Source organism: Aulonocara sp. 'chitande type north' Nkhata Bay, linkage group LG2 (genome assembly GCF_057382095.1).
Source record: "Aulonocara sp. 'chitande type north' Nkhata Bay isolate Kocher_YH1m ecotype deep benthic linkage group LG2, A_spYH_male_GT1.1, whole genome shotgun sequence".
Classification (NCBI taxonomy): Eukaryota; Metazoa; Chordata; class Actinopteri; order Cichliformes; family Cichlidae; genus Aulonocara; species Aulonocara sp. 'chitande type north' Nkhata Bay.
The window spans coordinates 24,222,435-24,235,548 of NC_141345.1; positions in this window are offsets into that span (position 1 = coordinate 24,222,435).

Below are 13,114 nucleotides of genomic sequence, written 5' to 3' on the forward strand. Positions count from 1 at the left end.
AGGTCTTCATCCACCTGCATCAGGTTTAACAGGTGCACTTGTAGAGAGCACCAGGTCACATACTGCAGGACCTGCTGGCCTGCTGCTGGAAATGAACTAAACACACACACACAGCTGTGTGAAATTCGGTGGTGATCTAATAAACTTGTTAAGAACTGTATATTTATCTACTTAGATGAGGTAGAATGAGGGCCTAATAATTCATGTTTTTACAGGAATGAAGAAACCATTAAACTGTAAATAATTTTAAGTAGTGTGTAATGTCCAAGTAATTTAGTGGAAAAACAAATTTTCCTATCTTATACTGTGCATATGCTGTACTTTTATGGCCATATGTGGTTTTGGTCTAGTAAGCACAAAAAGAAAGCCATAAGCTATATAACTAAACTGTACAAATCAAAAATTATAAATAAAAGTATTAATAGCTAATAAGAACAGTTAATAATCTTAATAATTTTGTTAAGTTTTAGAATTGCATAAAAATAAAATAAAATATTTATTTTCTTTTACGGTTCTTCCAGTTCTGCTGTATGGTTGAACAGTGTTTGTGAAAGTGAGGCTATTTAAATAGTTCAGTTTAATTCTGAATAATGACTCCATGTTCAGTAAATGAGTTGGTGTTTCTCTTTGCCCTGTTGGAGAGGGCAATGGCATTAATTCATTTTCTTTGGCTGCACATCAAATGACAAACTATATGATACTTTTAGTTAAATGCTGGCTATAATAGGAAAATGTCCTGTATTGAATTTTACTTTTTAAGGAAACTAATTAAAATGACAGAGCATGTCTAAGTTGCCAAAGAAACTATCCCCGGCACCCAATATTGTAGGAAAAGGGGGAAAAAAATTCCCCAAAACATTTAAAACAGTAACTCAGTGGGTTGAAGGGTCCTCTCAAAAAGGAGGAGGCAAGTTTTAATTTCCTTGGCTTGCTGAGACCGGGGAGTCATCCAAGACCACCAGAGGCTAAGTTTAACTTGGCATGAAGGCAGTGAAACTTGTCAGATGTAGACAATCCATAAGATATACCATGTAAACCTAAAAAAACCCACAAAGTTCAAGCGACAGGGAAATTCTGCACACAAAACTTTACCATTTCTAAACAAAACGACAAGTTGTTGTTGGACAGTTAATTTTTCTTACCTGTGTGGCACTACAGGAAACCAATGATGCACAAGCTATTAATGGGAAAGTTCACATAATTCAATTAAAAATAATTGAGTTACAAATGTCATTCTCTTAACACAACAGTTTTTCAGTATAAAAACACTTTTAGCCTGTGTTGAAAGAATGCTATTTAAGAAACAGCTCGATGTTTTTTAAGTAATTATTTAAGAAACATCAGGCTATTGGTATGTAGCTGCACTGTGCAGATTTGGAAAGTAAGCCTGTCGCTTTCAGGCTTTGAGTGACTCCACCTGCTCTTTAGTTTTGCTTTTCATCAGTGCAGCTCTCAATGTTTTGAACAAGGCAGAAGTGTTAACAGCTGCTCATGAGAGCAACAGCTATCATCACACACGAGCACAGTTTCACTGCTGCGTCTTTTTGACCAAAGACTAAAGGAGCAGGAGCCAAATGTGAAACTTTGACTTTAATAATTTTCACAGGAAATATATTTCTGAGAGTGACTTAGAAAGCACCCAGTACGTGATTTTAGTGAGTAAAATTTTAATCAGGCAGCAGCATCAAGGTTTGTTTAGTACTTTGATGATTCTTTGACTATGAAGTCTCTTCCAGAGGCACAACTCGTAGTTGTCTCAATCATCCACATCCAACTATAATACAGCACACTGTCGAATTCCATCAGCTTAACCTATAGGACCTTTACTGACCTAAAACTGACATTTGGATATTTTATCTTATCAGTGACCAAATACTTGCTGCACAGTGGCATGCTAATGTACAGGATTTCACATTTTTCTCATTCTTCCTGCTGATATCTCACTCTGCTATCTACCGCCGTCTCACGAAGGGCTAAGCTTTTAGGGTCATACTTACTCAGATGAGTTTTGAAAAGGGTTCCTGTAAAGGAACGGAACAAAATATGTTTTGGAAAGTAAATTGTAAAGACAGTAAAAATGAAAAAGATAAAGGTTGATATGCAAAAAAACTGAATCTATATTGTCAGAGCTGCTTAAGCTACATGCTAACTTGTGCCTAGCATGTAGCACATCTTTCGATAATTGTAACCATTTGCTTAGTAGCAACTGGAATCATGATCATGCTGTAATACATAGGCGTATGGTGTTTTCTTATAACTCAATAGCCATTCGGCTAATTTTCTAATGTAACCACATGTTTTTTTGTCAACTGTATAGCGCTGTCAGTTCATTTATCTTTCTTCCAACAACCTCTTTCTTTTCAGAGTTGCAGTAATTTTGCATTCATGCTTTTATTCTGAGCAAGTATAAGTAGAGCCTCTCAACTCAATTTAGCCTCTTGGCATTGCTGAGCAGTACTTACATGATCGCGTGAAGACTTCAGTGTGGTCTGTGTAGAGCTTTTTCCAGAAGTGTAAATCAACCTTTAGATCTTGGTAGGAGTGTTTATAGTGCAATCTATGGATGTTTGTCAGTAGTGGCTGATTTAATGGGAGGGGGAAAAACAATAAAATATTGACTGCATCTTGTTTCCTTTATTTTAGTTGAAATTTGCGCATCAAAACTGCAGTAATTGCTTTTATTCATGCTGTTGTCTTAAATTTTTGTACCTACTGTTACACTCCTATCCAGCTACCCAATATATGTACAAGGAAAGGACTGTTGTGAATTCAGCCTGCACTCAGTAAACATAAAATACATCAGCCTAAAAATTTGGAAAAGATGGTTTTTATAACATTTTAAATGATGTGCAGAATGTTCTGAACGGCAAACAAATATTTGTTTTCGAAAATATGCCCTGTAAAGGTCGTTAAGAACAGTTCACAAGTGACCTGAGGCACTCAGTTGAGTTTGAAAAATATATTTTACACCTGAGGGTAATCTGTATCTTTAAACCTGCAATAAATGATTTGGTTTGCTCCCTTTGGTTCTGCAGACATTGCAATCACTGATATTATAACCTTTTCAGCTGATATTGCAAACTCGTGAGCAAACGTACATTCAACAAATTACACCATTATCATTAGGTCAAAGTTGTGCCTCTGGCCACTTGATGAATGTAAAACTGTTATCCGCTCTTCTTTTTATTTTCTGCCTGCTCCGGGGAGAAATATCTGGTGACTAAGCTGTTAAATCCTGCAGTATGTTCACCTGCTAGTTGCTGATTCTGTCTGAGCTGTGGGTATCTGGTGCAAAGCGGGTAGTGCATAGAGGATTTTAAGAGCTCCCTGCTGTGGCTGAAAATGATGCCATGTGCACAGTGAGAATGAAGTGTAAAGTACGAGAATAGACAGCTAAACAGCAAATGGAAAGTCACCATAAAGTGCTGAAAACTGAGGGGAGCTGCAGAATCAGGTTTAAGATATCCCCTCCACACTATCACACTGATTTCATATGTACTGTAACTTAACACCAGGTGGTAGAAGGCTGCATGTAAAGATGAGACTGTTTCTACACCCAGTATCACTGAAACAGGGCTGAAGGTGGTCTCTGCTATGCTTTGTTTGACCTTGGTAACACTGTTTAGAAACAGTGATGTCAAATTTTCCTATAGTAAACCTTTAGAGTAGCAAAGTGAAAAATTAAGCCACTAGAGTTTAGAAAAGGTAAATATTTAATTGTGACTGGTTTGCTGGAGTGTGGCATGAAGGATAGAGGCTCTGTAATCCCAGTAAAATTTATAGGTTTGTTCTGACTGATATGATGACATGCTCATTGTGAAGATTTTTGTGTGTTATTATTAATCTCTGGCTCTCTTCCACAGCTTGTCTTTGTCCTGTCTGCTCATCTCTCACCCATTTGCGGCAGATGGCCACCTGTCAATGAGCCTGGTTCAGCAGCACATTTCTTCATGTTGAAAGTGAGTTTTTCCTTCCCACTGTTGCCAAATCCAATCTTTAAATGTTAACGTATGAACCCTGCTTCTGGGTCCAAACGACTCTGTGGTTATTAAGGCTGTTGTGCTTTTAACATGTTTTAATTCTTTGTATCTCTTTCTATTTAATCAAGCCCCTGGAAAAAAAAAAAGGCAGTGATCTCTGTCGGCCTCTCTTCGTTTTTATTACCACTATTCATTTGAAAGCTCAGTTTTTAAAACCTGACGATGTAACTACATGTAGCAGTAAATGAATGACTAACCTCGTATTGTGGATGGATTATCTCAGTTGTTCTCCTGAATGAAGTTTAGTCTGTTTACAGCATCCTGCCATACAATTGCATTTGTCCCTAACCATCGGGAACCCTCACATTAACTTTTATCGAGTGGAAAAAAGTTAGTGTTCATCCTCCAGCTTCACTGTGTTTATATTATGCTAACATAGCTGTGTTGCTAGCGATCACGTAGCACATCATTATATACCAGCTAGCCCAATTTCAGCAACCCTATAAAAGTCACTGCTGTTTAGTTTACTGTCTTTATTTATGTTTGAAGTGATAGCAGAGTTGTACGTTTTTAATTTTTCAGAAATCTCTCAGTCAGAACATGCTATATCATATGTAGGTGGAAACTAGCGAGCTAACTTTCTGCTCCTTTCTAACTCCGTTAAATTTCTTAAATTCTGTTTTAATGGATGCCTGGATGTTAAACTTAATTGTTAAACCTGGTGCAGATAACAGTAATGTTATGTTTGTCCATACTGCCTGCCGTTGCTGCTGTTACAGAGGGTTCCAGCAGGTGTTGCTGTAGCTCTCTAAAAAGAGTTTTTTTTGGGGGTACTTCCGGTTACGAATGTACAATGGTTCATGTTGGCTGCTAATACAGAACGCCTGGCATACAGTTACAGCGGACTGATGGTTATTATAGCAAACCTACACCTGGTAAAGCAGCAACACTGATCATTTTATTAAAGATGAAAAAATTTAGACAGTTTTCAACTCTCAGTGATGCCGCAGTGTTCATTTGACTTAGGGACCTGAAGCAGAGTTTGGACCCAGAAACGGCTAATGGCATCAGACTTAAACACTGGATAGCCTGGTCACAGAGGATCATATGATTGTTGGGGTTTTCTATGTTTTGTCTGTATTATTGTAGGGTCTTTACGCACCTAGAAGCAACTATTGCTCTGATTTGATGCTATATAAATAAAATTGAATTGAATTATGCATGTACACGAACATAAATTAGGAAGCCAAGAAATTAGATTAGATTAGATACTGGGACCAGCTGATATTTAATGAGCTGTGCTGTTACCATTTTTCTCATAGTTGGAGTGCGAGTGCCCACTTACCACAAGAAAAGTGAGCCAGACCTGTAGCAAGTCAGTGAACCCAGTTATATTGGCTTACTGTTATTGTTTAGTCTTTGAGTTCAAACAAATTCAAATAATGTCCATTATTACAGAATAAGAAGTTCAACTGGGTGCTGTGTTAAGTCGCCACAGAAGGAAATGCTTTGTGGAACAAATTAGAAGGAAGCACATAATAGCCAGGAAAAAACATTAGCGGCCAATAAAGCAGCGCATGGTATTCACAAGATTTTTCAGAACCCATTTTTTTGGCAGCGTTGCTGTGTGTGTGTGAAAGATTAGCTGAGAAACAGTTTTCTATTCGAGATATTTCTGTTACCATCAATCCGTCTGACAGTCGTTACAGAGCATCCCAAAACCATTAACGCCTTAGAAGCTATTAGTTCAGTCACTGCATTAGTTAACAGCATTTTTCTTAACTTGCGCGCACATACACACACGTCCTTATTACAAATGAGGTTGTATGTCATTTGGAAGCAGAGCTGCAATCTCCTCTCTGTTTTAATTACTGCCATTACAAGAAATAGTACAGACAGGCTTTTGTGTCATGTTCTCACACTTTGTGCTTCAGCCAGACTCGCAGAGCATTCAGGAGAGCTGCTCCCAGACTCAGGCGCCTCAGTAAAATCATCAGTCATGTTCAGCTCTGCTGTGCCTGGTCTTGACAGTGAGAGGGACACAGATTTGCAGCATTACCTTATCGTAGTTGGCCTATATCTGCTTTAAAAATGAAGGCCTGTCAGGAAGAAAAATACGCTGAACATTTTTAAATTTTGTCATGTCCCAGGACAAAATGTGTACTTTCAAAGCTTTGATACATTAGAGACCTTCGACTGCATGTTCTTCTCAGTCAGCTTTAATTGTAATTTGGCTTTTTGCAGAATAGATGTGCCCAAATATCCAGTGTGATATTTTCTTTTCTATGGTGTCATTCACCTTCACTGAACAGTACAAAGGTAAATGAAAAACAGTTAGTGACGCAGAACGGTGACATGTGACAAGTTAACCATGCAGGGAGGGTGAGGTGGGTGACAGCTGTGCACGTGAAAATATTTCACATATAAGATATTTTTACTTTTTGTCATAAAGGGAAAAAGGAAGCCTTAACATTACCCTAAGATGTATAACTAGACATTTATTTATTTTTATTTATTAAACATTAAATACTCATTTACTTTTGTAAATCACTGTCAAGGTTTACATGTATATTTGTCTTATCTGAACTGGAGTCCAAAAAATTGGGACTTTTAAAAATAAACCTGTTTCTCCCATTTATAAACTAATGCAGCATTACCCATCTTTAACGAATTGCTTTTTTTCCCCTATTAAATGTAAGTATCATCAATAAGCTAATAAAACAATATTTACCTGGGATTTTGAAACAGTTCTTAATGTGCTCAAAAGGATGCTAACTTTTTTTTTTTTTTAACTTTATCAGGTGTACACTAACCCCTTAAAACCTGAAATATGAAATAGTTGCCAGAAAATTGTAAGTTTTGAAAATGGAGAGTTTATTGAACTATGTGACAAATTTGTTAAAAAAATTAATTACATTTTAATTTTATACTTTTTACAGTACTAATATCAGCTCTCTGGCTACAAATATGAACCTTCATTCCTTTATCTTGCATGGCTAAGATGTGTGTTAGCTGAAAAATACCATATAGGAGAACTTTGGCAGGTGTTTAGAACTTTTACAGGATTGATGTACTGACATGAAACTTTAAAGCTGTATTGGTGCCATCAAAAAGAAGTATGAAATGACTCTTGAGAACTCACTGTTGTGAGGTAATCACAAGCCGGTTTCTAGTTTGCTGCTTCATATTAAAGTTTTCAAAGCTATATGTCTGCATGGGCTGTGCCATACAGACTATTTTACAGCTGGATACAGATCACTACTAAGTGTAAAGTTTAGTCTGTCCTAAACTGACATCCTTGGTAATTGCCAAAATAATTTTTGTTGTTCTGTTTATGTTAATAAATAATAAATATTCATTCATTTATTATTCGGACCTGCATATAGATTTGACAAAGAAATTACAGCTTTCACTTTTTACTATTCTTGATGAAACTGGGACAAGAATTACCCACATTTCCATTTTGCATCCCATTAAAATAATTTATTTTAAAAAAGGCAACAAGATTTAAAATGAAAAAAAAAAATCCTCTAATCTTTGGTAGGTGGAACAGGCTCAAGCACCCCTGTGACCCTAAACTGGAAAAGTGGAAGGAAATGGACGGAGGAATTGTTGGGAAAAAGAAACGCTTTTTGCATTTTATATATCTGGTAAGAACGTACAAAATAGCTGAGTAGAGCTCGTTATGTCAACAATCTGTTATTCATAAGAACACTTGTGATTGTCTTCGTGAAAATCCACTCTTTATCCCGAGCACAAACACACCAGATAACCATAATACCCTTGTTTCTAGTTTGTACTGATGAAAGGTACAGACAAGAATTACTGCAGTCTCTCAGAACAAACACTGCTCTTTTGAAATCCACAGACCTCAGCCAGAACAAACAGCAATACAATGGAAGCTCGTACAATATCGTACCTCATTTAGTCTGTTGTGTACTGGCAACTGTGTTGGAGGAGAAAATGGAAAAAAATGTGCAGTGTAGCTTGGACAGATGTGAGGAATTGTGCGCATAAGATGTGCACATCTCCAGGGACTTTGTGCTTGTTGTTGAGAGAACAGCCAGCAATTTGCCAGATCGCCTTTCTTCTAATGACTTTTTAATGTGTCAGGCCATAAACAGTGAGTGTGATGTAAGTCTGGATGCTTCACATTATACATCATTTAAATTTTAACGTTGAATGATGTTATTTCTGTTTAGGATCATATGCTATTAAAAAAGCAACATATTTAATTGAGTGAAAAAAGAACCCCTTCTCTCTGTCTTAAACAGGAAACTCAGCTTAACTTGCCACTCTGTCTGAAGTGGAAGTATCTTTCTTTGGCTAATTAAAATGCCACAGGCATCTGTGAGAAACTTGGTCAGTCCTGGCAGACTCTGGGCCAAGAGAGCTGCACAGTTGCAGCTCTACTGTCTCCAAGGAGATTGCAGTCCGATTATAAAGAAAGGCGTCTAGGTTTTTAACCTGTATACAGGCTGCAGCACAATACTGTGGAGATGAGAGGTCACGTTGCGTAACCTGAGGAATTTCACTGATTGGTCATTCATGTCTGGGTCAGGGCTGATGGACTTTACTAGAAACCCGTGAAGCAGAAAGAGAGAGAGGCAGAGGGAGGAAAAAACCCCCACTATGCACAGAAGGTTTGTGAAAGTCGCCTTTGCTCTTGGCTGGAAGGCAAGATTAAAATCATTCTGTATCACTCGGTCTATTTCAGAACTATTTTAAGCTTTGGACTGACACAGGGAGATGTGTCCACATTTTTAAATAGCTGTCGCTTTCTATTTTTAATGTAAACAAAACCATATAAAGCAATTTTCTAAAAATGCCTTATTCAGTATATGACACTCCAATTTGTTATTCATGGCTCAGATGCAGGAACACTGCAGCAGCAGAAGCAAAGTCCATCAGAGCATCACAATGACAGGTCGTGTAAAAGATCTACATCGAGTTCTTGACCATTAGGAACAATATGGAGCGAGGTTTGAACAAGTGGATTCAGGCTCGGGTGGTTCTTTTGTGCTGCTGCTTTCCTGACTGCAGTAAAAAGCACAGCTACCATCCAGCGAAGGCAGTGGAGAAGACTGTGGTGTAAACAGTGCACACTTTTTAATAAATGTTATAACAGGAGGGACATCCTCTCAGGCCTCGAGTGTTTCTAGTGAGAAAAAACAAATGTAAACAGAAGCGTTGTTTGCTTACGAAAGACTCCAAAGTGCACACTTAAACAAATCTGCGCATTAACCTAAAAAAGATAAACCGAGTCCATTTAGTAGCATCGTGCAGTAGAACTTCCTTCAACAGAAGCACAGTCATCGTTTCCATTTCTTTTCTGAGCACTCTAAGGATTTTTTTCATCCATTTTCAAGTTGCCAAAATAGAAAAAAAAAAAACAACTAATTTAACATCTACATTTTTACGACCGAGCAATGTCAGTGATATTGCATGAGAAAGATCATGTGACGTGACCGAAAGATTCAGCAGAGGAGTTGTTCATCTGGATGGATTGTTTTTCTTTATCCTGTCAGATCATCTGACTGTTTTAAAGCTGAGTCAATATAAAGACCTGTTGAAAGCCTAAAGTGAGCCTCAGACAGATAATAAATGTCTATATTCAGACTCAGCGTTACATAAAGTCCTCACTGGAATGTCACATCTGCCCCCTCAGGTGAGATTTTGTTTTCCCAGTGACTCAGTGCCCTTTCTCCAGCTCCTAATTGTGTTCATCTATGCAGATAGTGTGTTTCCTTCCCGTCTTTGTTTAGGTTCCACATATAAATGGGTGAAGATGAATGATGTCCTCTGTAGACGAGATGGTTGAAGGGAGATGAAATGCATGCGTGAGTATAATATGTGTGTAAAAAAATTCCTGAAATTCCTTAAGGAGGTAAATTGGCCCAAGTAGAGATTCCTTTTTTGACCTTGACTTGGAGGCATTAGGGGCAGCAGCAGTGATGTGAGAATTAACAGAAGATTAATGACTGTCAGTGTCTGAGAAGCTTGTCAATTTAAATGTATTATATTCTAACATTTGCCAAAAAGAAACGTAAAAAGCTGTCTTAAATCAAGCTGTCTTTTTTAAAGCTGTCTTTAGCAAGGACTAATAGACTCAAACACAGCTGTTATCCAACTGCAATAACACATCTGAATACTACAAAAAAATGTCCATCACGCCACTCTTGTGTTAATCTATGCACGGCCTGAAGCATGTGTGTGGGAATGTATGTGAATGTTTTACTGTTACATCTTATTAGTATTTTAAGTATTCTATCTATTTTATTTATTGAATTTTATTGTTTTATTTATATTTTGATATTGCTAGGGATGATGCAATGATCGGGGACCATTCTTCATTTCGTTGTTCTCGTGACAATGACAATAAAGTTTCTGATTCTGATTCTGATAAATCAAGGGGTGTTTTAAAACACCCCTTGATTTCACTTCCCTGGTTGTAACTTATGTCAGGCTGTTGTGTAAAAGCCTCATAGAGCAGTGGTAACTTCAGAGCTAATGATGTCACTGTAAGGCAGGCTGTAGAAATGATCTTTAACTCATAATTTTGGCTGAACCGAAGCATGATAAATCACCCACCCTCTGTCTTTAACAATGATTCAATCAGAAACCACAGAATGGGTGTTACTCCTGTTGATCTGGTGAATGATGAAGAATTGGCTGAATCCTTCATCTATTGACTGACTGGTTGTTTTTGGCTGCACTTTCAGTGTCTGGATGCAGCAAGGTACATATTACTAATATAAAATTGTGACTTTAGCATGATTGGTTATATCTTCTTTAGAAGTTATTTGTTCAAAAGAGGTGGACAAATAATCTTTACTGATGCATCCACATATTGAAGCCTTGTTTTCTTTACTCTGTTTCAGTAAGATTTCATAGTGTGAGGAGCAACTGTGACACTAAAAAAACCCATAGTCATGAAAAAACTACACCCACTTTTAATTTGTAGATATTTTTATATGTGTAAGAACATATAAAAAGTCCTCGCCAGGTTTGAAAATAATGACAATATCATATGACATGTTACACTTTGTCTTAATTTATTTAATAACAACAAAGCCAAGAAGAAGAGCTATTGGTGTAACACACCCCATCATTTAAAAGCTTGCAAAACCAACTTCAGCATCAGTAACTTGAAGTGATCATTTTCTGTATGGTTTTAGAAGTCTCTCACATCAATGTGAGGAATTTCGGTCCACACTTCTTTAAAATGTTGCTGCAGTTCATTGATGTTTTTGTGCATACGTTTAAGGTCCTGCCACAGGCAGGTTAAGGTTTGTGTTGTAGTTGCTGTTGTGCTTGGGATTTTCATCCTGTTGGATGACTCAGTTTCAGTCGAGCTTTAGCTGTTGCACAGATGGTCTTACATTTGAATCTAGAAGACTTTGATATTTCATAGTCAACTCAGTGATTCTAAGGTGGACAAACCCTGTGGCTGCAAAACAAGCCCAAACCGTCACCCCTCCACCACTGTGCTTGACAGGTGGTATGAGGTGTTTTTCTGTGCATTAAGGCCAAATTTCTCCACTTTGATCTCCTCCGTCCAAATGAGTCTTTTTCTAATGGTACTGCTACAAACTTTAACGTTTAGCATGCCAACTGAGGCCTGTGCAGTCTGAGATGTAGCTCTAGTTTTTTTTTCTTCGCAGTTTCTCTGAACATTGCACAGTCTGACCTTGGGTGGAATTTTCTGTGACGTCCACTGCTGGGAAGATTGGCAACTGTCTTGAATGTTTTCCGCTGTTAAATAATCTTTCTCACTGTTAAATGATGGACTTCAAATTGTTTAGAAATGATGTTCTTGGCTTTCCCTTTCCGGATTGAAAGGCAGCAACAAGCGCTACGACGTAATGGGAAATTCACAGAGAAACTCGTGGATTCTTCAACTGACCGCTGCGGCACACCTGCACCAGGGTAAACCTCCGCCTATCCTACTCCTGCTTTACAGGTGAAAATAGAGCAACAGGACCGCTGAGTCTTTGACTTTATTTATTTGTGTTTTACTTGCATTTATTTGTAAGAGTGAGTGTCAACACAAAAAACTATTTTATTTTATGTGCTGGAATGTGTAGAAAATAGGTTTAAATGTAAAACAAATTTCTTCCAGTCAGAGAATGTTGCATATAATTAAGTTTTTGCTTGATGCATAAAGTTAAAAGATTTAAAGTTTAAAGTTTTAAAAAGAGATGTTTCCATTTGATTACATTTTGTATGATGGATTATGCAGAAAAAGCAGAATTGGGCTGAAAGAGCTATCGCTTTATTACCTATTCAGGCTGTAAATCGTGTTTTTAAAAAGTAACTAAGTAATTAATTACTTTTGAAAATAAGTAAAGTAACAGGATTACTTTTTGGGGGAAGTAATCAGTAATTAGTTACTGATTACTTTTTTCAAGTAACTTGACCAACACTGCTGATGTGTCATGGTTATTGTTAATAAGATTAAGACTTTAAGGTCCAGATTTCTTTCTTTCTTTTATTATTAACCTTAGAACTGAAACAGTGTGTTTGAATATGCTTAAATTTCTACATTATGTATATTAAAGAAAAAATATGGAACACTCTCAAAGGACTGTTCAAGAAACAGTCTGATTTTATTATGGATTGGGCTGCTGTACTTAGGACTTGACACCTTCGGGTGATAACCATTATGCTGAGTCAGGCTTAATCACATGACAGGGGAAAAAAATCATAGGAGTTAAGCCAGCAGGACTGACAGACCTTTCTTTTTTATAATTTGCCCATGATTATGTGAGTTTGTCTCATTTTGAGCTTTGCTTTGACAAAATGTTCTGAAGGACGATGTTCTATAAATCTTGGTTTTGTAGGCACTGCTATCCCACACTAAACAGTCAAGCAGTAAAAGCTGATTTCACATCTCCACTTTTAGTGGACTGATGCTCAAGAAACTCTTTCCCATACTGGTCCCCTGTTCATGTCCTGGTATGGTTTTCTCAGCATCTCTCTGTCCTGTGTTAGTAGCAGGGGTGGCCAGGCCATGTGAGTAATGAAAAAAGGACTTTTTTTCCCAGCAGAGAAAAAGAGTTGGATCTGGATCAGCTTTGGGTCAGGAGAGCTTCTTTTCTTCTGTACATCCCTAATCATCTTTCCTTTAAGGG